Below are 23,369 nucleotides of genomic sequence, written 5' to 3' on the forward strand. Positions count from 1 at the left end.
AGAGGCGGGAGGCATGGAGGAACTGAAGTTTCCAGTTGGCCAATTAGCGAAGAAGGCGTTGGATGTAGTCCACTGTGATTTGCTAGGAGAAATTTGAATGGTTATGTCAGGGCAATTTTCACTTGCAACCAAGTAACCAGGGCCCTATCCGCTCCTAGGGAGACGGGATGGGGATGGAGATCTCTTTTCTTTCTTGATTGTCCCTAGGAGTAATTTGCTGATATCCTTGCCCAGAAAAACAAATGTTTTCCGGTTCAAAATCAGAAATTGAGTGCTTGTTATCTACCCTACCTCGTGCCAAGTCAGTGAAACTAGAGAAGTAAAGTCTTACCGATTTGAAACACACGCAGAGTCCTACTGATTTCATTATGGGACCTCATAGAAATACAGATTTGTGTAGCAGTGTAGACTTTTCCATAGGTTTCAGTGGATGAGCTCTTTGTTCAAAAAGAGCCCTTGTGTGTGTGTATACGGGTATATATATATATATACACATATACACACACAATTTACAAACACCAATCTCAGGAGGAATGTAAATATTCCACTCAACACTTTATGAAGAGACTAAGGCACTTAAAAATTACAATGTTAGGCCAGGCTCGGTGGCTCACTCCTGTAATCCCAGCACTTTGGGACACCAAGGCAGGCAGATCACCTGAGGTTGGGAGTTTGAGACCAGGCTGGCCGACATGGCGAAACCCTGTCTCTATTAAAAAATACAAAAATTGGGCACAGTGGCTCACTCCTATAATCCCAGCAATTTGGGAGGCTGAAGCGGGCGGATCACGAGGTCAAGAGATTGAGACCATCCTGGCCAACATGATGAAACCTCATCTCTACTAAAAAATACAAAAATTAGCTGGGCGTGGTGGCGCCCACCTGTAGTTCCAGCTACTCGCGAGGCTGAGGCAGGAGAATTGCTTGAACCCTGGAGGCAGTGACCCAAGATCGCGCCACTGCACTCCCGCCTGGCACCTGGCCACAGAGCAAGACTCTGCCTAAAAAAAAAAAAAAAAAAATGCCGAGCATAGTGGTGCATGCCTGTAATCCAAGCCACTTGAGAGGTTGAGGCAAGAGAATTGGTTAAACCCAGGAGGTCACAGTGAGCCAAGGTCACGCTATTGCACTGAAGCCTAGGCAAAAAGAGCGAAACTCTCAAAAAAAAAAAAAAAAATTTACAATGTTAAAATATCTATAGGGTATTAACCAGTCAGCTGCATCAATTGTATTTCTTTTCATTTCTTTCTTTTTTTTTTTTTTTTTCTTGAGACAGAGTCTCGCTCTATTGCCCAAGCTGAAGAGCCAAGCAGTAGTGCGATCTCAACTCACTGCAACCTCTGTCTCTCAGGTTCAAACGATTCTCTTGCCTCAGCCTCCCAAGTAGCTGGGACCACAGGTGTGCGCCACCACACCCAGCCAATTTTTAAATTTTATTTATTTATTTATTTATTTTTATTTTTTTTGAGACGGAGTTTCGCTGTTGTTACCCAGACTGAAGTGCAATGGCATGATCTCGGCTCACCACAACCTCCGCCTCCTGGGTTCAAGCAATTCTCCTGCCTCAGCCTCCTGAGCAGCTGGGACTACAGGCACGTACCACCATGCCCAGCTAATTTTTGTATTTTTAGTAGAGACGGGGTTTAACCTTGTTGACCAGGATGGTCTCGATCTCTTGACCTCGTGATCCACCTGCCTCGGCCTCCCAAAGTGCTGGGATTATAGGCATGAGCCACCACTCCCGGCCCTAATTATTTATTTATTTATTTATTTTTTTAAGTAGTGATAGGGTTTCACCATGTCGGCCACGCTGGTCTCGAACCCCTGACCTCAAGTGATCCACGTAGGCCTCCCAAAAGTGCTGGGATTACAGGTGTGAGCCACCATGCCTGGCCTGTATTTCAAAATCTCCAGTTTCTTTGAGGTCCACAGGCATCTTGGGGAATCATTCCTCCCTCAACATTAGCTCATAGCTTATTATCTTCCCTTCTGCCTCTAATTCTCTTCATTCAAGATCGAGCCAGGGCTGGGTGCCCTGGCTCATGCCTGTAATCCCAGCACTTTGGGAGGCTGAAATGGGAGAATCACCTGAGGTCAGGAGTTCAAGACCAGCCTGACCAACATAGCAAAACCCCCTCTCCAGTAAAAATACAAAAATTAACCAGGTGTGATGGCATGCACCTGTAATCCCAGCTACTCAGGAGGCTGAGGCAGGTGAATCGCTTGAACCCAGCAGGGAGAGGTTGCAGGGAGCCAAGATCGCACCATTGCACTCCAACCTGGGCACAGAGACTCTAGGGAAAAAAAAAAAAATCCAGGCAGATGACCCACCCTATACCCTAATGCTCAGTTCCTTACCTCCTCCAACAATATTCCTTCTAGCCTGTATCAGCCATCCACACTCCCACCCTCCCCTCATCACACCCCTGTTTGCTATTCCAGTAACTACATTATCTCTGAAATGTTTAGTTCAAGCATTTCTCTTACTGATCATCACTTTTCCTTCTGGCTCCCATAGCATAATAACCACCTGATTCTTTTTTTTTTTGAGACAGAGTCTCACTCTGTCACCCGGGCTGGAGTGCAATGGCACAATTTTGGCACACCAGAACACCTTTTGAGTTAAGGCAATTCTCATGCCTCAGCCTCCCAAGTAGCTGGGACTACATGTGCATGTCACCACACCCATCTAAATTATTTATATTTTTAGTGGAGAGAGGGTTTCGCCATGTTGGCCAGGCTGGTCTCAAATTTCTGACCTCAGATGATCCGCCTGCCTCAGCCTCCCAACGTGCTGGGATTACAGGAGTGAGCCACCTCACCCAGCCATGACTCTTTTTTTTTTTTGAGACAGAGTCTTGCTCTGTTGCCCAAGCTATAGTGCAGCTGCATGATCATGGCTCACTCATTGCAGTCTTCGCCTCCTGGGTTCCAGGGATTCTCTTGCCTCAGCCTCCCCAGTAGCTGAGATTACAGGCACCTGCCATCACCAACTATGATTCTTTATATTATTATTATTTTGAGACAGAGTATCTCTCTGTCACTCAGGCTGGAGTGCAGTGGCACAATCATGGCTCACTACAACCTCTGCTTCCCGGGTTCCAGCAATTCTCCTGCCTCAGCCTTCCAAGTAGCTGGGACTACAGGCACCTGTCACCACACCCAGCTAATTTTTGTATTTTTATTTACTTATTTATCTATTTATTTTTTTTTTATAAAGATGGGGTTTCACCATCATGGCCAGGTTGGTCTTGAACTCCTGACCTCAGGTGATCCACCCACCTCGGCCTTCCAAAGTGCTAGAATTACAGGCATGAGCCACCAAGCCCGGCCTATTTATTTATTTTTGAGACCAAGTCTCTTTCTGTCACCCAGGCTGGAGTGCAGTGGCACGATCATGGCTCACTGCAACCTCTGCTTTCCCAGGTTCAAGCAATTCTCCTGCCTCAGCCTTCCAAGTAGCTGGGACTACAAAGGTATGCCACCATGCCTAGCTAATTTTTGTATTTTTTTTTTTTTTTGAGACAGAGTTTTGCTCTTGTTACCCAGGCTGGAGTGCAATGGCGCAATCTCTGCTCACGGCAACCTCTGCCTCCTGGGTTCAGGCAATTTTCCTGCCTCAGCCTCCCGAGTAGCTGGGACTACAGGCATGCGCCACCGTGCCCAGCTAATTTTTTTTGTATTTTTAGTAGAGATGGGGTTTCACCATGTTGACCAGGAGGGTCTCGATCTCTTGACCTCGTGATCCACCTGCCTCGGCCTCCCAAAGTGCTGGGGTTACAGGCTAATTTTTGTATTTTTAGTAGAGATGGAGTTTTGCTGTGTTGACCAGTCTGGTCTTGAACTCCTGACCTCACGTGATCCACCCGCCTTGGCCTCCCAAAGTACTGGGAATTACAAGCGTGAGCCACCGCGCCTGGCCAGTAACCTATGATTGTTTGAGTTCATGAAAACCTCCAAAACATGAAATGTATTATTTTTCATTATTTCTCATAATCTTATACTCGTAACTTGCCTCATTCAGTTCAGTTGTTATGATTATACAACTCTTCTTGTCCTCTTTTTTCATTATGCTCAATTGGTAAAATCACAACTCTAGGTGAATCCACCAATTTACCTTCTTTAGCAGGGACTGAAACTTTCACTTTAAATTTTCCTTTTTTCTTTCTTTTATTTTTTTTTCTTTAAGGATGAGACAGGATCTCTCTCTGTTGCCCAGGCTGGAGTGCAGTCACATGCTCACAGCTCACTGCAACTTCAACCTCACAGGCTCAAGTGATCTGCCTCAGCCTCCTGAGTAGCTGGGACTACAGATGCGTACTACCACGCCTGGCTAGATTTTTTTTTTTTTTTTTGAAACTTTTTTAGAGACGAGGTCTCAATATGTTGCCCAGGCTGGTCTCAAACTTCTGGGCTTAAGTGATTCTCCTGCCTCAGCCTCCCAAAATGCTGGAATTACGGTCCTGAGCCACTGCAACCTGCTTCACTTTAAATTATTTTTTTTTTTGAGACGGAGTTTCGCTCTTGTTACCCAGGCTGGAGTGCAATGGTGCAATCTTGTCTCACCACAACTTCCGCCTCCTGAGTTCAGGCAATTCTCCTGCCTCAGCCTCCTGAGTAGCTGGGATTACAGGCACGCACCACCATGCCCAGCTAATTTTTTGTATTTTTAGTAAAGATGGGGTTTCACCATGTTGACCAGGATGGTCTTGATATCTTGACCTCATGATCCACCCACCTCGGCCTCCCAAAGTGCTGGGATTACAGGCTTGAGCCACCGCGCCCGGCCCCACTTTAAATTCTTGACCACAAGCTTTGAAAGGTTATTTGAATTTGCCTGGCAATCTTACTGAATTTATCTAGTAAGTTCACTTTCTGAGCTGGGCCACAGTGGCTCTCTCCTATAGTTACAGCATCTGTGGGGGCTAAGTGGGGAGGACTGCTTGAGCCCAGGAGTTGCAGGCTGCAGTGAGCTGTGATTGTACCACTGCACTCCAGCCTGAGTGACATCGAGACCCCATCTAAGAAAAGAAGGAAGGGGGGAGGAAAGAGAGAGAAAGAAAAGGAAAAGGTTGAGGTTTCACTTCCAAAGGTAGTTTATTTTCTGCTTTCTCTATTCAGACTTCTACACTTTATTCTCTTATTCCGCCATAACTAATGACCTCTCCTCATATTTTTCTTTTTACTTTTTTTTTTGAGATGGAGTCTCGTTCTGTCACCCAGGCTGGAGTGCAATGGTGCAATCTCAGCTCACTGCAACCTCCGCCTCACGGGTTCAACTGATTCTCCTGTATCAGCCTCCTGAGTAGCTAAGACTACAGGCACATACCACCATGCCTGGCTAATTTCGTATATTTTCAGTACAGATGGGGTTTCACCATATTGGTCAGGCTGTTCTCAAACTCCTGGCCCCAGGTGACCCGCCCACCTCAGCCTCCCAAAGTGATAGGATTACAGGTGTGAGCCACCACGCCCAGCCCCTCTCCTCATATTTCTTTGAGAATATAACAGTCATCGGAGAGGAACTTTCTCACCTGACTAGAAAGCCATGAGCCTACTTACATTTGCCTTGTCTTTTTTAATCTTTGTCCCTGATAGCACAAAAAATGTGTCTTTGCCCCTATCAACTTGCAAACCCATGGCTGGTCTGAGTGCAGTGGTGTTTACAACTAATTGGTCACAACCAGTTACAGATTCAGATTTATTTGTTCCTTCTCCATTCCCACTTGACTGGTACTATTAAAAAAAAAAAAAAACAAACCCTCTTCTTGTGCTATGGATCCCATCTCCACAAGTCTTCACCAGAATTGTTCGTTATAGTATCGTTACTTCTTTTCAATCATTACCATCCCATTTCTTTTGTCCTATCCCATCTTTGCTTCTCTTTGTAACAAAAAAAAATTTTTTTTTTTTTGAGATGGACCCTTGCTCTGTCTCCCAGATTGGAGTGCAGTGGCCCAATCTTGGCTCACTGCAACCTCCGCCTTCCAGATTCAAGTGATTCTCCTACCTCAGCCTCCTGAGTAACTGGGATTATAGGCATGTGCCACCATGACCAGCTAACTTTTTTGTATTTTTAATAGAGACGGGTTTTTGCTATGCTGGCTTGGCTGGTGTCAAACTCCTGGCCTCAAGTGATCTGCCTGCCTCAGCCTCCCAAAGTGCTGGGATTACAGGTGTGAGCCACCATGCCCGGCCATCTTTGTAACAAAACTTTTAAAACAAGTTGTTTACACTCACAGTCTCTGTTTCCTCACTTCTCTTTCCTCTTCAGTCCACCCCAGTCTGTCCACAGTACTCCTCCTAAACTGTTTTGGAGGATACCAATGATCTCCATGTTGCCAAATCCAGTAAACACTTATCTGTAGACATCTTTTTTTTTACCTGCTAGCAACATTCAACATAGATAATAATCTGTCTGTGAAGCACTTTTTCTCACTGACCTTCTGTGACACCACACTCAGGATTTTTCTCTTCCAGCCTCACTGGTCATCCCATCTCCTCCCTTGCAGGACCTCCAAACATTAAAATATTTAGGGCTCAGTTCTCCCCCTCTCAGATTCAAGCGATTCTCCTTCCTCAGCCTCCCGAGTAGCTGGGACTACAGGCTCATGCCACTACACCTGGCTAATTTGCATTCTTAATAGAGACAGGATTTCGACCTGTTGGCTAGGCTGGTCTTGAACTGCTGACCTCAAGTGATCCTCCCACCTCACCCTCCCAAAGTGCTGGATCTTATATGTACAAACTGGAGCTATTGATTTTTATCAACTGAACCTATTCCTTCCCGCAAACTCTCCCAGACTAGAAAGTAGTACCACCTGGTTGTTCAAAACAAAAACCTAGAATTCGTCCTCTTTATAAAAATCCAAAGATTGGTTCTACCTCCAAAGTATATCTTGAATCCTCCTCCTTTACCACTACATCCTAATCTTCTCCATCTCTATGTCTCACATAAAGTGCTGCAACCACTAATCTTTCTGGGTCTTCTGATTCATTCTCCATATGACAACTATAGTGATATTTATTTATTATTTTTGAGACAGAGTCTCACTGTCTCACCCAGGCTGGAGTGCAATGGTGCCATCTCAGTTCACTGCAACCTCTGCCTCATGGGATCAGGTGATTCTCCTGCCTCAGCCTTCCAAGTAGCTGGGATTACAGGTGTCCACCACCACAGCCAGCTAATTTTTATATTTTAGTAGAGGAGTAGTTTCACCATGTTGGCCGGGCTGGTCTTGAACTCCTGACCTCAGGTGATCCACCCACCTCAACTTCCAAAGTGCTGGGATTACCAGCATGAGCTACTGAATGGACTATTTATTTAAGACAGAGTCTAGTTTTGTCTCCCAGGCTGGAGTGCAGTGGCTCAATATAGGCTCACTGCAACTTCCACCTCCCAGGCTCAAGCCATTCTTCTGCCTCAGCCTCCCGCATAGCTGGGATTACAGGTGTCCACTACAATGCTTGGCTAATTTTTGTATTTTTAGTAGAGACAGAGTTTTACCATGTTGGCCAGTCTGGTCTAGAACTCCTGATCTCAAGTGATCCTCCTGTCTTGGCCTCCCAAAGTGCTGAGATTACAGGCGTGAGCCACCATGCCAGGACTATTTGCTTAGAGACAGGGTCTTACTGTCACCCAGGCAGGAGTGCAGTGGCACACCAAGTCTGGAGTGATCTTAAAAAAAAAATTTCAGACCAGGCATGGTAGCTCACACCTGTAATTCCAACACTTTGGGAGGCCTAGGCGAGCAAATCACCTGAGGTCAGAAGTTCCAGATCAGCTTGGCCAACATGGCAAAACCCCGTCTCTAATAAAAATACAAAAAATTAGCTGGGCATGGTGGTGGGCAGCTGTAATCCTAGCTACTCAGGAGGCTGAGGGAGGAGAATCGCTTAAACCTAGGAAACGGAGGTTGCAGTGAGCTGAGATTGCACCATTGCACTACAATTTGGGTGACAAAGTAAAACTCCATCTCAAAAAAAAAAAAAAAAAAAGGCCAGGCTCACGCTTGTAATCTCAGCACTTTGGGAGGCCAAGGCGGGAAGGTCACGAGGTCAGAAGATCAAGACTATCCTGGCCAACATGGTGAAACCCCATCTCTTTAAAATTACAAAAATTAGCTGGGCATGGTGGTGCATGCCTGTAATCCCAGCTACTCGGGAGGCTGAGGCAGGAGAATCGCTTGAACCAGGGTGTCGGAGGTTGCAGTGAGCCAAGATCAAGTGAGCAAGACTCCATCTCAAAAATAAATAAATAAATAAATAAAATTCAAATAATGTCAATAATTTCCCCCATTTAAAGACCCTCAGTGGCTTCCCATTGTGTTAGAATAAAATCCAAACACTTTAGCAAGGTCTACAAATACTGACTTGGTCTGACCCCTGCCTGTCTTCCCAGTCTTATCTCCCTAGTTCCCTACTCCATTTGCACTAAGCCCTAGCCCTTCTTAAGATTTATCACAGGCCGGGCCGGGCGCGATGGCTCATGCCTGTAATCCCAGCACTTTGGGAGGCTGAGGTGGGTGGATTAGGAGGTCAAGAGATCGAGACAATCCTGGTCAACATGGTGAAACCCCGTCTCTACTAAAAATACAAAAAAAATTAGCTGGGCATGGTGGTGCGTGCCTGTAATGCCAGCTACTCAGGAGGCTGAGGCAGGAGAATTGCCTGAACCCAGGAGGCGGAGGTTGCGGTGAGCTGAGATCGTGCCATGGCACTCCAGCCTAAAAAAAAAAAGATTTATCAAGTCACTTTACCAGCATGTTTTGCCTCAGGGCATTTGTACTTGCTCTTTACTCAGCCTGTAGTGTTCTCCCCCCTTCCCACACCCCGGGCTCTTTGCACAGATATCTCCTCTTCATCTTTATTTTTTCTTTTTCCTTCCCTGCTTTATGGAATGATCTCTTCATCCTACTATCTCAGCTTGAAAATCACCTCAAAGAAGTCTTCTGTGGCCATCATCACATCTAAAGTTGGCTTCTGCTCTCTATTACAATAATCCTGTATGTAATATACCTGATAGCTCTCTTCACAACTTCTGTTTTCTTGTTTATTACATTTTGTTTCTTTTGAGACAGAGTCTTGCTCTGTCACCTAGGCTGGAGTGCAGTGTCACGATCTCGTCTCACATACCTGGCTGATTTTTGTATTTTTAGTGGAAATGGGATTTCACCATATTGACCAGGCTGATCTCAAACTCCTGACCTTAAGTGACCTTAAGCCTCCCAGAGTGCTGGAATTACAGGTGTGAGCTACCGCATACAGCCTATTTCTTCACTTGTCTATTGTCTGTCTCCTCTGTTGGACTGAAACTCAGTTCTTTAAGGCTGTACCACGGCACCTAAAACAGACACTAGCACAGAGATAGTAAGTATTTGTTGAGTGAATGAAAAAATAAAAGGATAATGGTGAAGAACAGGCTGTTTTCATCTGAGCAGGGTGTTGTCCCAAGATCTTTCACTTTTCTGACACATTTGCTTTTGGGGGACTATTGTGAGGACTGTATGAAGTGTTTAGTACTTTCTAAGTGCTCAGTAAAACCAGGTACACTGGTTTGAGCCTGTAATCCCAGCTATTCAAAAGGCTGAAATAGGAGGAATACTTTGGAGACCAGTGTGGGCAACATAGCAGGACCCCATATCTAAAAAAAGAAAAAAAGAAAAATTATCTGGGCATAGTTGCAGGTGCCTGCAGTCCTAGCTACTTGGGAGACTGAAGTGGGAGGATCTCTTGAAGCCAGGACCCAGGAGTTGGAGGTTGAAGTGAGTTGTGATGGTGCCACTGAACACTAGTCTGATTGACAGAGCAAGACTCTGTCTCTAAATAAAAATTAAAAGTTTGGGCTGGGCGCAGTGGCTCAAGCCTGTAATTCCAGCACTTTGGGAGGCCGAGGCAGGTGGATCACGAGGTCAAGAGATTGAGACCATCCAGGTCAACATGGTGAAACCCCGTCTCTACTAAAGAAACAAAAATTAGCTGGGCATGGTGGCGCGTGCCTGTAATTCCAGCTACTCATGAGGCTGAGGCAAGAGAATTGCCTGAACCCAGGAGGCGGAGGTTGCAGTGAGCCGAGATCGCGCCATTGCACTCCAGCCTGGGTAACAAGAGCGAAACTCCGTCTCAAAAAAAAAAAAAAAAAGTTTGGTATGTGTACCAGAAAAGTAATTATTTAATATTATAAGTAATATCTATTTCAAACAATAGCCAATATCAAATAGCCAAAATCAACTGACCATTTAGTTTATGCCTTACAATGTAGTCTGTACTTAATATTGAATTTGTTTTTGTTTTCTTTTGTTTTGTTTTGTTTTTTTGAGATAGAGTCTTGCTTGTTGCCCAGGCTGGAGTACACTGGTGCGATCTCGGCTCACTGCAACCTCTGCCTCTAGTTCAAGTGATTCTCCTCCCTCAGCCTCCCAAAGTAGCTGGGACTGCAGGCACCCACCACCAAGCCCAGCTAATTTTTGTATTTTTACTAGATACAGGGTTTCACCATGTTGGCCAGGCTGGTCTTGAACTCCTGATCTCAGGTGATCCACCCACCTCAGCCTCCCAAAGTGCTAGGATTACAGGGGTGAGCCACTGCACCCAGCCTTAATACTGAATTCTCAATACAACTCTTAGATTTATAGTATTATTTTTCTCATCTTTCAGATTAAAAAAACCACCATTGTTGTAATCCAAGCTAACATCACTCTTTCTCTCTCTTTTTTGATTTCTTGAGAGGTGGAGTCTCATTATGTCGCCCAGGCTGGTGTCAAACTTCTGTGCGCAAGTGATCCTCCCACCTGAGCCTCCTAAGTAGTTGTGACTACAGGCATAGGTCACTATGCCCAGCCATGCTAACATTGTTTTGTTAGATCCAGGATACACACTGGAAACTAACAATGTAACATGATTTCTCACCTTGACTTCTGCAAAAGCTTTCTAGCTGGTCATCCCAGTTGCCTTCCTCTTTCCTATTTTCCAGGCAGCAAGCAAATTATCATTTTTCAAGGCAAATCTGATGCTTTTAAACTCCTTATTGTCTTCCTATTGCCCTTAGAAGAAAAAACAATGGGCCGGCCACAGTGGCTCAAGCCTGTAATCCGAGCACTTTGGGAGGTCAAGGCAGGCGGATCACGAGGTCAGCTGATTGAGACCATCCTGGCTAACACAGTGAAACCATCGCTACTAAAAAAGCAAAAAAAATTAACCAGGCATGGTGGCACACGCCTATAGTCCCAGCTACTTGGGAGATTGGGGCAGGAAACTCACTTGAACCTGGGAGGTGGAGGTTGTGGTGAGCCGAGATCACACCACTGTACTCCAACCTGGACGACTGAGCCAGACTCTCTCAAAGAAAACAAAACAAAAAAACTTCCTTAACTCCTATGATCTGTAGTACCTTTATTTAGGGAAAGCGTGCTCTGTTTGTAGTACCTTTCTCTCCATTCCCTGGCCATTGCATTCCTCTCCACCCTCATGCTGACTCCTGAATTCTTTGCTGTAGTCACACTGAGTGCCGTTAATTCTTTTCTTTTCTTTTTTTTTTTGAGACGGAGTTTCACTCTTGTTGCCCAGGCTGGAGTGCAATGGCGCAATCTCGACTCACTGCAACCTCCGCCCCCTGGATTCCAGGAGTTCCTGGGTTCTCTTGCCTCAGCCTCCTGAGTAGCTGGGATTACAGGCCTGTGCCTCAATGCTTGGCTAATAGTGCATTTTTAGTAGAGATGGGGTTTCTCTATGTTGGTCAGGCTAGTCTCAAACTCCTGACCTCAGGTGATCCACCAGCCTCAGCCTCCCAAAGTGCTGGGATTACAGGTGTGAGCCATTGTGCCTGGCTTGCCATTAGTTCTTTTAACTTCTCATGCTCTCACCTGAAATAATCTCTTCCTGGTCACCGTCTCCCTCCTTTATGGTCGGCTCTTATCTATCTTTCAGGACTCAACTTATACTTGCCCTTCTCTGGAGGCCCTCTGTGACCCCAGCGACCAATTTGCCCCATTTGATTAGCATCCTGTACTTTCACTCTTATAAGCTTCATCCCACTTTATTACAGAGACTTGCAAAATTGTACACTTCAGGCTGTAAGATCACGAGGACAATGACTGAGCTTCTCTTTTAAGCACCAAATCCTCAGGGCCTAGTGCTATGCTGCTCAGTATGTATTTGAACGAATGAATAAGTGAATGAATCCACTAATCATTTCTTTTCTGAACCATTGAAGAATGTCCTCAACATAAATGACTAATTTTAGATATTAAACACAACTCTGTAGTTCACATCTGTGGTAAATTATCATCCCTGAATAGTATGTAGAACAATCTTTACCTGGTAATACTCTGAATGTGGGTGAACTTACAATTCAAACACTATAATTACAATAAAATGAAAATTATAATTATCCTCTTGTTTGAGTTTTTGTAAGGCCTAGAAGGGTAGGGGATAGAAATAATATGCTTGATGAAACACGCTGCTGCTCCCTAATGAATATCAATTCAATTGACTAAATTTACATCTTCAACTGTATCCCAGGGCTTGAAACACCATGCTGGCCAGCATGTGTTAATTTAGCTTTGTAGTTCTCTCTTTGAGAGAGAGAAGAGTTGAGGGAAGAGTTCTCTCTTCCTTCTCTTTGCAGAGGATATTCGGTTTTCGGATCTATTAGCACTTGTCTCTGAGACTTCATGCACACAACAGAGAGCTCAAATTATTTTGTTGGGGGCAGAAAAGGGGAGCTAAAAGAAGGGCATCTAAGGTCCTCTAATGCACACCGCCTCTCCCAAGGAAGTGGCTCTTAAATGGGCCCAACTGGCAAACTCTATAACTGTGCAGTAAAGACCCTCACCACTAGGTGTCTCAGTGGCCGTTCCACTTCCTCCATCTCCTTGGAAAGCAGCTAGCTGCATACACTCCATTACTCTATTGTTACTGAGCCTCCAAGCAAAGAACCTTTTGGAAGGGTTGATTTCAATACCTGGGTAAATTTTCCAGTAGGTCTAATCAGTATCTAGATTGCCTCTCTTAATAATAGAAACATTGAATTAACTGCAGTGTCTTCCTCTGCTATTGCCTTCCTTTATTTAGGGAAAACGTGCCTCTGTAGTACCTTTATTTATTTAATTATTTCTCCATCGAATTTATTTCTTTATTGTTGTTGGGGGATGGGCAGAGGTCTTCCTTAGTCATGATGAGCGAACCCATTTTCATCACCTCTCACCCCCACACTGAACTAAATGTCTTTACATGTTTTTTCCACAGTTACTTTAGTCTTGAAGGCATTTATTTTCAACTGACCCAAAGTTCACCATTTGAACTGATTTTAAAGGTAAAAAAAAAAATGGAGTTTAAAGAATCATCAAATGGAGGACAATAGCTCAGAGGTAGGTATGAATTTTTACCGTGAGGGTATTTCAGAAATTAATGAGAAAGAAAAGAAATATTCAACAAATTGTATTAGAATAATTAGTTTGCAATATGTGTGTGTGTGTGTGTGTGTGTGTGTGTGTGTGTATAAAATCAAACTAATTCCAGATGGATAAAAAAAAATACATATTTTTAAACAAACCCAGAAAGAATGAGAAGAAAATAAAAGTGAATATCAGATATTTATTAGGAAGAGCAATTTTTAAGATTTAATCTGATAGAATAAATCACAAAACAAAATATCAGTAAATTTCCCTGAATGAAGATTAGAAACCACCATGTGAAAAACCAAGACAATAATAAAAATTAAAAGTTAAATTGAAACAATAATTTCAAGAAAAAAATTATAATAAGTGGTTAATATCTTTCCTATGTAAAGGATGTATACAATTTTATAAGAAAAACAATGAAGATTCCAATTAATAGCCCGAATAAATGAACACACGGAAAATATTCATCCTCTGATGATAATTACAGGACTGGAAATTAAAATGAGAGACTTTTTCATCTCAACACAAATTTAAACAGCCACTACTGATATAATTCTTTTGGAAAATAATTCGGCAAATTCATTTTCTCCCTCTCTCTCTCTCTTTTTCCCTTCCCCTCCCTCCCTCTCTACTTCCTCCTCCTTTCATTCATTCATTTATTTAGCAAATACCCTCTGTGTGCCTGCCAGGTTCTGGAATCTAGCCTAAATTCTAAATACAGAAAAAATTTTGGACCAGGCACGGTGGCTCACGCCTATAATCCCAGCACTTTGGGAGGCCAAGGTGGGTGGATCACGAGGTCAAGAGATCAAGACCATCCTGGTCAACGAGGTGAAACCCCGTCTCTACTAAAAATACAAAAATTAGCTGGGCATGGTGGTGCGCGCCTGTAGTCCCAGCTACTCGGGAGGCTGAGACAGGAGAATTGCTTGAACCCAGAAGGTGGAGGTTGCGGCGAGCCAAGATCATGCCATTGCACTCCAGTCTGGATAACAACAGTGAAACTCTGTCTCAAAAAAAAAAAAAAAAAATTTATGTATAAATTTGTTAATCTCCACATGAATAGTAATAGCACTAAATCAAAAACATCCTACATTTTCATCCATAGGCAAGGTCTTGTTTTGCTCAAGATAATCTTGGTTTATTTTTTACATCCCAGTGTAATTAATAAATAGTGCCCCCCTATTAAGACAACTTTCTGGCTGATAGCAGTCAAGTATATTGAGGAAGGGCCAACTTTTCTAATTTGTACAAAAGCACCATTGGTATTAACCACTGTCCATTAAGTTACTGAGGTTGGATAATTTCTGGTTTCCTATTTTTCTGCAATTTCTAGATTTTCTAAAATGGACTTTACATGTATGTGGGCTTTACATGCGTTAACTCATTTAATTTTCACAACCCCATAGTTTCTTATTTTTCTTATTTTACCCCCCATTTATTTTAAGATAAGGGATTAAGTCACCCAGAGTCACACAGTTATGAAGTAGTAGAACCAAGATTTACACCTGCATAGTCTATATCCAGACTTTTAAAAATCCAGTTATCCTGCCCATAGGGATAACTATAACTGGTTGGACTTCTTATTCATTTATGGGGTTATAAAGATTACCTATGCTCACAAATGTTATTTGGAAACTGCATACTAATAGTAGCCCCCAAATGTGTCTATCTCTTAGAAACAAAATGTGTTCCCTTAAGCTCACTAATTAAATTGTACACACTGCCATGTGTGTACCTATGCAACTATCTTGCATGTTCTGCACATGTACCCCAAAACCTAAAATGCAATTAAATAAATTGTAAATACAGTAACTGATTTTTTTAAAAAATCAAATGCAAGACTTCATTAACAAATAAAATGGAAGAATCCCAAATACCCAATTATGAAGTCTCTTTTTGATGTATAGTTAGTTATATCTGTTTAAATTTCTTTTTATTGGCCAGGTGTGGTGGCTCACACCTGTAATCCCAACACTTTGGGAGGCGGATCACCTGAGGTCAGGAGTTCAAGACCAGCCTGCCCAACTTGGCAAAACCTCGTCTCTACAAAAATTAAAAAAAAAAATATTGAGGTGTGGTGGTGCTTGCTTGTAATCCCTGCTACTTGGGAGGCTAAGGCAGGAGAATAGCTTGAAACCGGTAGGTGGAGGTTGCAGTGAGTCAAGGTCAAGCCACTGCACTCCAGCCTGGGTAACAGAGCGATACGCTGTCTCTATCTATCTATCTATCTATCTATCTATCTATCTATCTATCATCTCACTTGCTTGAGCAGAGAACACAATGGAAGCACGGCCTGAGTGATATTTCCTGTGAGAAGATAAGGGAACAGTCTGGAAGGTAAGGTCAGGGCCAAGCAGGCGAAATCATCAAGTCTGGCTGGTTTTTCACAGGCATTCTATGCACTGCAGGGGAGTATTTGGGGCAAGCATGATTAGCTTTCAATAGTCTTCAGACCACAAAAGGGATAGGCTTCCTGCACTCCTCATACTGCGGAGAAAGCCAGATTGGACACTGGCACTGCAGCAAAAGAGCCTCATCTCACCTGCTTCCCCCCAGACAGGCCCAGAATGAGTGAGGCCTTAGCTCCAGGCTTACTGCCACTCTTCGAGGCTCTCATTATTATTGAGTAACCTGCCTCCAGCTCCATGAACACCTTACTGCACAGGGGCCATTCCTATAAACACCTTTGCCATCCTTCAATACCCAATTTAGGATCAAGGTTGTGAGGATTAAGTGAAATAATGCATATTTAGTACAATGCCCGCCAAGAAACGTCAGCTACTTTTCTTCAGCATCTCCATGCTCACCTTCCCCAGACTTCCTCGGGCAGGGCCCATCATTTGCTCCTTTGGGCCCCTAAATCTCCTGTTCCTGGTTTCTCACTGTACCTACCACTCTACATGGTTGTGAGTTCTTTGAAGGCAGAGATCATGTTTATCATTTTTTTTTTTTGAGATGGAGTCTCACTCTGTGGCCCAGGCTGGAGTGCAATGGCATGATCTTGGCTCACTGCAACCTCTGCCTCTTGGGTTCAGGTGATTCTCCTGCCTCAGCCTCCTGAGTATCTGGGATTACAGGCAAGCACCACCACTCCTGGGTAATTTTTGTATTTTCAGTAGAGTCAGGGTTTCATCATATTGTCCAGGCTGGTCTTGAACTCTTGACCTCAAGAGATCCTCCCACCTCGCCCTCCCAAAGTGCTGGGATTACAGGCATGAGCCACCATGCCTGGCCTGCGATCATGTTTTTCATCGGTGAATTCATATCTTAGGTGCCTGATGAATGTTTCATGACTGTTAAATAAAGCAAAGTATTTTGAAAAAGAGTATGCATTTTAGAATCTTTTTATTTTCTTTTCTTTTTTGAGACATAGTCTCACTCTGTGGCCCAGGCTGGAGTGCAGTGGTGCAGTCTTGGCTCACTGCAACCTCAGCCTCCTGAGTAGCTGGGACTGCAGGTATACGCCACCATGTCCAGCTAATTTTTGTATTTTTTCACCATGTTGCCCAGGCTGGTCTCAAACTCCTGGACTCAAGCAATCCACCAGCCTCAGCCTCCCAAAGTGCTGGGATTACAGGTGTGAGCCACCATACCTGGCTGCATTTTAGAACCTTTATAGGCCTGATTTGAATCCCAGTCTCATAGCTGTGTAACCATAGTAAGTTACTTGAGAGTTTCAGTTTCCTCACCTAAAAATAGGGGTAATCAATACTCCCTTGTGACATTGTGGTGAGGATTAAAAAGGATAGTATAAGAAAAGATTTATCCCCAAGACCTGGCCAATTTTAGGTGCTCAGTAAATGAGTTCTTTTCTAATAAGCAAAAGAGTTGGAAACACAAATCTGGAATCTGAGTTACCTTCATTTGTAGAATTCTCATGGCGTAAGAATACATGAGGTCACTGTAAAGTGCTCTGATGTCTTTGGCTAAGCAATGGCACATTAGTTGAAGGAAAATTCAAGTGTTTTATTCCTGGGTTTAATTAAGCCCTCTTTGATAGTCTACCCTCACAGATGTAAATACATTCTCCTTGGGGTTCATTCAAGGAATGCTACCCACAGGAGGGAGGGCCCAGGGTGAGTCATCAGGGAGGCCTGGGGCCAATCCCCCTACCCCAGGCAGCAGCATTTATTTCCAGTCCACTATGTGACACCAATAGACTCTGCTAAGTGCGTCCTCCTCCTCCCTTGGAGCTTCTTGTGAGTCACCCCAACAAGACCAAGCCTGGAAACAGGATTCGGGGTTCACCAGACCTAGGGGATGGCTGATGGCAGGGGCTGGGTCTGACAGAGGAGACTGCTTTTAAACAGACATAAATCTGAGGCAGAGAGTAAAAGATGATGAGAAGGGGAAATAAACCAGAAGGGTAAGTGGAGAGATTTTTTCCTACAAACGCCCGCCCGTGTAAGCCAGATTCCGAGGTTGCCAGTACCTCCTCCACAATCCGGCATTGCCCACCTTGCAGCCCTCCCCCACTGCCTTTGTACTGCGTGCTGAATTTAGATCATGAGCCACGTGCCTGCTGCCTCTTCAGAGCCCTCCTGGGAGTGAGGATCCGATGCTTCTGCAGCAGCCTGGTAATCCACTGCACAAAGTTAAACAGCCTGCTCCCTCTCTTCTCTGCAGCTGGCCTCCATTATCTGGGGTTGATGGCCTAAAACTATGAACAGCATATTCATAAAAGTGGGTTAAATCCCGCACCAACCCCTTTGGGCCATCATTTCAGCACTCGTCCCCCACTGTCCACTGCCTTCTTTTGGAATGCCTTCCCACTGTGGCCTACTCCGTGGAGAACGGCCTCTTCTACTCCCTGTCTCCCCCGAGGTAACAAATTTTTTCAGAAAATTACCTCAGCCTCACAAGTCTGAAATCCTTGATGCTGAAAAAAGCTCAAAACCCTTAATTCTAAAACTTTAGCACTTCCCACCTCTTTCCAACTCTGTAAGAAAATTGCTCTGTGCTATGTTTCTCATGCTCTCAACATTCTCAAGGAATTTGCCTACCTCCAGATGTCTGAAACCAGTTTCTTTGTCATAAAAGAAAAGTAAATAAATAAATAACAAAAAACTCTTCAGGCAATAGAAACAAATTTACTCTTGAGAGGCAATATAGCATAGCTACTAAGAAGGACAGAGACAGCGGGCGCGGTGGCTCACACCTGTAATCCCAGCACGTTGGGAGGCCGAGGTGGGTGGATCACGAGGTCGAGAGATCGAGACCATCCTGGTCAACATGGTGAAGCCCCGTCTCTACTAAAAATACCAAAAAAAAATTAGCTGGGCATGGTGGCGCGTACCTGCAATTCCAGCTACTCAGGAGGCTGAGGCAGGAGAATTGCCTGAACCCAGGAAGGAGGCAGAGGTTGTGGTGAGCCGAGACTCACCACAAGACAATAACAAGATTGAAACTCCGTCTCAGGAAAAAAAAAAAAAAAAAAAAGAAGGACAGAGACTCAGGCCAGGCAGGATGGCTCATGCCTGCAATTCTAGTGCTTTGGGAGGCCAAGGCACTTGGGGGGATTGCTTGAGCCCAAGAGTTCAAGATCAGCCTGGGAATCATAGCAAGATCCTGTCTCTACAAAAAATTTAAAGATTAGCTGAGTATGGTGGTGCACACCTGTAGTCTTAGATACTGGAGAGGCTGAGGTGAGAGGATCACTTGAGCCCAGGAGGTTGAGGCTGCAGTGAGCTATGATCACATCATCACTTCATTCCAGCATGGCAACAGAGTGTAATGATATCACAAAAAAAAGTGCAAAGACTCTAGATTGTCTAGGTTTAAATACTCAGTCTGCCACTTAATAACTAGTTGCAAATGTTTTGTTAAGTCTCCTTTTTGATCATTGTTCGGTGTGTGTGTGTGTGTGTGTGTGAGTGTGTGTGTGTTGATTGTGTGTTTTTTGGTTTTTTTTTTTTTTGAGATGGACTCTTGCTCTGTCACCCAGGCTGTAGTGCAGTCGCACCATCTCAGCTGACATCATCTTCCACCGTCTGGATTCAAGCGATTCCCCTGCCTTGGCCTCCTGAGTAGCTGGGACTATAGGCACGCATCACTGTGACTGGCTAATTTTTTTGTATTTTTAGTAGAGACGGGGTTTCACCATGTTGACCAGGATGGCCTCAATCTCTTGATCTCGTGACCCACCCACCTCGGCTTCCCAAAGTGCTGGGATTACAGGCATGAACCTCCCCGCTCAGCCTTGATTGTGTTTTTTTAGAGACGGGGTCTCTCATTCTGTCACCCAGGCTGCAGTGCAGTGGTGCAATTATAGCAAACTGCAGTCTCAAACTCCTGGGTTCAAGGGATACTCCTTACTCAGCTTTCCAAGTAGTTAGGACTACAGGCATGCATCACCACACCCAGCTAATTTCAAAACGTTTGTAGATATGAGGCCTTGGATGGCTGGTCTCAAACTCCTGGCCTCAAGCAATCGTCTCACCCCAAGCAATCCTCCCCGCTCAGCCTTCCAAAATGCTGGAGTTGCAGGCCTGAGCCATCACACCCAGCCTGGCTTTGTTCAGTTTCCTCAATGTGAAATGCAAGAATAATGACAATACTTACCTTTATCATCAGGAAGATTAAATGAGTGTTTAAAGCACATAGAACAGCAGATAGCTCATAAAACATATTGTAAAAGCACGTTATTATTTTACCAGGATGTAGATTTGAACACGATTAAGTAGATGGCAAGTGGAACTTACATCACAGATCTTGAACAGTTCAGCCACCCCAGTACATTCTGAGAAGCCATCATTCCCAGTCTAGTCAAACCCTGTTGCAACCTTATCCCTCTCTCCTATCTGGTCACCTGAATGCCTGACCTTACAAGGGTAAAGTACTTCTCATCATTGAAAGAGGCGAAGTGAACCCATCTGGTCAGAATTTCTGCTTTGATGAAACAGTAGTGGCTCAATTTCTAGAGAAGGAAGAGCAGGCCTCAAGAAGGAGAACAAGGACTTATCCAGAGGGTTGGCAGTCCCCACAAGCATAACTAAAGATGAGTTTGCCAGGCAAGCCTCTCACTTTGAGAGGCTGAAGTGGGTGGATCACGAGGTCAGGAGTGTGAGACCAGCCTGACCAACATGGTGAAACCCCGTCTCTACTAAAAATACAAAAATTAGTCTGGTGTGCTAGCACACCCCTGTAACCCCAGCTACTTGGGAGACTGAGGCAGGAGAATAGTTTGAACCTGGAAGGCGGAGGTTGCAGTGAGTTGAGATCGTGCCACAGTACTCCAGCCTGGGAGACAGAGAGAGTCTCCAGCTCAAAAACATAAAAAGAAAAATAAATAAATAAGACAACCTTGAAGGCCTTGAAATTTTGCCCCCATCTCAACCACATTACTGTAGTTGTTACTTTGGAAGGTCACTGATATCCCCTTTCATCCAGTCCAGGCCTTTCTTCAGCCCTCATCCTTCTTGAATGCTTTGTCACTTCTTGGCTCCACACCAAAGCCTTTAAGTCTGAAGAGTTATGTTAAGGGAACAATGGCAAGGACACAGTGGAAAGGTTACAGGGAAGCTCCATGATAAAACAGAACGGTGGAGATAATACCCAGGCCACAGAACATGGAGGAAAAGGGATGCAACTGTATCAAAAGCAGCTGGGAGAGCTTTATTGCCTTCTCCCTTTTTTTCTTTTGTATTTGTTTTCCCTACATTAGAATGGGGAGAAGACTTTCTTGGGAGGGAGTAACAGGTTATAAATATATAGAGACATTTATAATGTTTTTTTTACCTTCATGACACTTACCGAATTTATCATTTTACTAATTGGTTTCTTGTGTGTGTGTGTATGTTTTTCTTGAGACGGAGTCTCACTCTGTTGCCCAGGCTGGAGTGCAGTGGCACAGTATCTCAGCTCACTACAACCTCTGCCTCCTGGGTTCAAGAGATTCTCCTGCTTCAGCCTCCTGAGTAGCTGGGATCATAGGCACTTACCATCACGCCTGGCTAATTTTTGTATATTTAGTAGAGATGGGGTTTCACCATGTTGGCCAGGCTGGCCTCGAACCCCTGACCTCAGATGATCCACCCGCCTTGGCCTTTCAAAGTGCTGGGACTACAGGCGTGAACCGCCGCGCCCAATTTCTTGTTTCTTGTCTGTTACTCCACTGCAAAGTAAGCTCCAGGAGGGGCAAGGAACAGGCACCTCTGTCCTGCTCATCTTTCTAACCCCAGCAACCAACAAAATGCCTGGCACATTGTTATAGATACTAACATCGAAAATAAACTATGCACATACTAGAAGGAGATACTGGAAAACATTTATTTTTCTATTCTTGGGGTTCGTAAAATAAAACCTTCCTTAACAAAAGAGAAAATCAGGCCGGGCTGGGTGGCTCACGCCTATAATCCCAGCACTTTGGGAGGCCAAGGCGGGTGGATTACGAGGTCAAGAGATCGAGACCATCCTGGTCAACAAGGTGAAACCCCGTCTCTACTAAAAATACAAAAATTAGCTGGACATGGTGGCGCGCGCCTGCAGTCCCAGCTACTCGGGAGGCTGAGGCAGGAGAATTGCTTGAACCCAGGAGGCGGAGGTTGCGGTGAGCCGAGATCGCGCCATTGCACTCCAGCCTGGGTAACAAGAGCGAAACTCTATCTCAAAAAAAAGAACAGAAGCTGTCATATATAAGGTGATAAACAATTGCTGGTTATTATGTGATTACTCTTCAGATAGAATGTCTAATTATTTTTAATTTTATTATCTTTTTTGAAATGAATGAAGTGCACCCAGAAGTTTGGCTGGGTGCAGTGGCTCACACATGTAATCTCAGCATTTTGGAAGGCCGAGGCGGGGGGATCACCTGAGATCAGGAGTTTGAGACCAGTATGGCCAACATGGTGAAACCCCGTCTCTACTAAAAATATGAAAATTAGCCGGGCATAGTGTTGGGTGCCTATAATCCCAGCTACTTGGAGGCTGAGTCAGGAGAATCGCTTGAACCTGGGAGGCAAAGGTTGCAGTGAGCTGAGATTGCACCATTGCACTCCAGCCTGGGTGAGTTGAATGAAACCCTGGATAAAAAAAAAAAAAAAAATTAAATACTTTGCTAGAGATCAAATAGCTATTAGGTGTTGGAGCCCAGCTTTGAACTCATGCAGTCTGGTTCCAGGGTTCATACTTTTGATCATTATATTATAGTTGCCCCTGAAAGAAACATATGGCAGACAAGAAGATAGTCTTCATAAGGTGTATGAGTTTTCACGTATTAATATGAAAATTATAAATAACACACTTGAAATATTTGGCAAGTAAAAGGAATAAAAAATTCACTGAAAAGGAAATACATATGATAAATAAATATTCCTGCTTAGGCCAGGCGAGATGGTTTACATTTGTAATCCCAGGACTTTGGGAGGCTGAGGCAGGCAAATCACAAGGTCAGGAGATGGAGACCATGCTGGCCAACATGGTCAAACCCCGTCTCAACTAAAATACAAAAAATTAGTCCGGGCGTGGTGCCATGCACTTGTAATCCCAGCTACTCAGGAGGCTGAGGCAGGGGAATCGCTTGAACCTTCCGTGGCGGTTGCAGTGAGCCGAAATTGTGCCACTGCACTCCAGCTTGGCAGCAGAGCTAGACTCCATCTCAAAAAAAAAAAAAAAAATTCCTTTTTAATGAGTAGCAATTCCTAAAACTGTAACAATAGTAAAATACTACTTCTTTTTACCCTTTAGATTAGCAAAGTGAAATATTGCTAGTATTTACTATTAGCAAGAGTGTAGGGAAGAGTAAACTGGTACAACTGCTTTCTTATTTTATTCAGTGGGTTATTTTTCATTACTCTTTCTATTGATGTTGATTCTCTCTCTCTTTTTTTTGAAATGGAGTCTTGGCCGGGTGTGGTGGCTCACGCCTGTAATCCCAGCACTCTGGGAGGCCGAGGCGGGCAGATCACCTGAGGTCAGGAGTTCAAGACCAGCCTGAGCAACATGGTGAAACCCTGTCTTATTAAAAAA

This window comes from Callithrix jacchus, chromosome 7, assembly GCF_049354715.1.
Source record: "Callithrix jacchus isolate 240 chromosome 7, calJac240_pri, whole genome shotgun sequence".
Classification (NCBI taxonomy): Eukaryota; Metazoa; Chordata; class Mammalia; order Primates; family Cebidae; genus Callithrix; species Callithrix jacchus.